The 2500-nt window shown below is 45.6% G+C and overlaps 1 protein-coding gene across 1 annotated transcript in view; it reads right to left on the bottom strand.

Moving 5' to 3' along the window:
* Positions 1-2500, bottom strand: part of LOC143121337 (neurobeachin-like) — a 280660-nt gene that overhangs the window by 37218 nt on the left and 240942 nt on the right. The window lies entirely within an intron of this gene.

The following is a 2500-nucleotide window of genomic DNA, read 5'->3' as shown; positions in this document are numbered from 1 at the left end:
AATCGATGGGTCGTCAGTCCTTTACTAGGAGGCTGGAGTCTCTGACTGTGTCGATTTTTTCTTTATCTTTTCACGGGCTGCAGCTTTTGAGATTGACTCAAGCAGGGTGGAATTTGAGATGTTACCTAAAAATGAAAATTCCGAGGTTATTCCACGACTTCATATCTCACCGCCGAGCATTCTGGAACTCATCTGCAACAAAACCAGGCCAGCGGCTCCAGAGCCAGTTTCCATCTCAGACTTTAAGATGAATTTGAAAACAAACGCTTGTCACAGGGAACGCATCTCTATGGCCAACAACCTGCTTCCTCTTCCATTCGTGAAGAACAAGCACTTCATTTTCTCCTCCTCTTCTCTTTCCTCCCCTTTCTCTTACTCCCTCTCTCCCCTTTCCCCCCTCACATGCTTCTGCGACGGCCATCCACAGCGATGTTAACCCAGCGCAGCCCTATGAAAAGAAATGTTTATTGAGATCCGTACAGATTTATGGGGTGCTAATAGCCTGGCATGTGAATCTACAGGGCCTGGCTGCCCTGATTGGGCGGCGTACCACAGGAAGTCTGACAGACTGTAAAAACCTTGTGGCTGATTGGGGCAGAGTCGCTTGCCCATTCTGCCACATGACAGGCGGGCAGGAGCGGGCAGTGGAGCCTGGGGAGTGTTGTCCTTGGCACGGAGCAACACTGTGCCCAGCTCAACGCCTTGGCAAAAAGAGAATCTCTAGCTGCATGTTTTCCAGCTGGGGTTTGCCGTTTTCTTTTTCTTCCAGTGGTAGTAGCAGCTAATTTGGTGACCAGGTGGAAGGCTATGGAGGAAATAATTTCTCATGTAATTATCAAGGTGATTTAAAAAAAAAAAAAACTTAGAACAGCAAGGTATTTTTCCCTTTCAAATGTTGCATTTTAAATAAATATAATGAGGGCATTGAGAGACAGAGAGAGACAGAGAAAGAGAGAGAGAGAGAGAGAGAGAGAGAGAGAGAGAGAGAGAGAGAGAGAGAGAGAGAGAGAGAGAGAGAGAGAGAGAGAGAGAGAGAGAGAGAGTAGATTTGAACTGCCAAGCATGTCAAGATTGTCACTTTGATCCTTACAATGCATTAGCAAATCCCATAAGGCCATGACCAACCAAGGTTTTTTTTTTTTTTTTTTAAACAAACAAGGTTTATCACTTTGTGTTGAGAGGGGGGAAACCTGGCTAGTGCACTTATCTAAAGAAACATACAAAAAAACAGTGTGTACCTCACTGATTACATTTATTTTCTGTGGGTTCCAAAAGGGACACTGAAAACATGGAGTCCACCATGTGAATTTCTTTCAGTACGTGGCCTATTACATACCCCAGGGAGCTACCGGACAGCAGTGCCATACTGATAACAGCACCACAGGCAGACACGAAACACCCCCACACACCCTCTCTTCTGCACACACGTCTCATCGCATGGTGAAATGTAGAGCATGATGTTAATTGTTTTTGCATTTTGGTTTCCCCTCTCTCCTCCACATCACCGGTATGACTTAAACGCCTGGAAACATTAACAACAATGACAGAAAAAGTGGGGCTCTGGCAATTCAGATGGCCTCGTTAGAGTACAATTTTAAAGCCATTCGGTTTTGTGGTCAACGTGAGGACCGTTCTCACCAAGTCTGCTTGTATCCTTAGAGTATGCCATTTCAAATGAGATCACCTGATGCATATCCTTGGCGTTGTTCTTCTCTCATTAAATCTCATTTGGTTGTTGTCTTCAGTATGAGTTGTTTTTTGGTTGATATTATTTGCACACCCATCCTTCTTGTAAGGACTTTCATTTTTTTACATGAAGACATTACTTTTTAACATTTTATTTGGATTTCTGTGTTTTGTCCTCTTTATTGTGTTTCTATGCATAGTTTCTCCTCAATGTCAAGTCTAAAACTACTCCAGGCATTTCTGAACTGAATGTTGTTGGAGTTCGCATAAATTGCTAACACCTGACCCTCCAGACAACATAAACACACTGTGATCAAACCCCGTTTTTGTCTCGCAAAATGTCTTGTGCGGCGCACCAGAAAAACTGCGGATCAAAATGAATTAGCTTCCTCCCTTCCTCCCGTTCGCCTCTTCTCAAAGGGCCGAAAGGAGACGGCGTGGACGCGCTTCACGTGCCAAAGGAGGGGGAGCTGCGGGTAGCATTATATAGTTTTCCGAAGCTCCGTCTAAGCTACCTCCCAGAGAGACATACGTGCTGCAATTCATATTTCAAAGGAAATTACACCATGGTGCACGGCTAGCTTTGCGCTGTCAGGAACAGTCACACTTGTTTTCGCCGGCCTCGTCAGAAGAGGGGAAGGCAAGGCAAAGGAACGGGGGGATGAGGAGGAGTAAGGGGTGGGGGGGGGGTGTTGTGCTGCTTCAGTCGAATGCAATCAAGCTCTTGAGAGTTTAAGGGAGAGCAGATGCACTTCCTCTTCCAGTCTCAGCAGCAAGCACCAAAAGCCAGAGAGAGAGAGAGAGAGAGAGAGAG

Source organism: Alosa pseudoharengus, unplaced genomic scaffold (assembly GCF_046254945.1).
Source record: "Alosa pseudoharengus isolate Yale_2024_CS ecotype anadromous, Long Island Sound unplaced genomic scaffold, YU_APseudo_1.1 YU_APseudo_1.1_scf_13, whole genome shotgun sequence".
Taxonomy (NCBI): Eukaryota; Metazoa; Chordata; class Actinopteri; order Clupeiformes; family Clupeidae; genus Alosa; species Alosa pseudoharengus.
The sequence above is the reverse complement of the archived record's forward strand: the minus strand, read 5'-3'. Positions and strand labels throughout refer to the sequence as shown.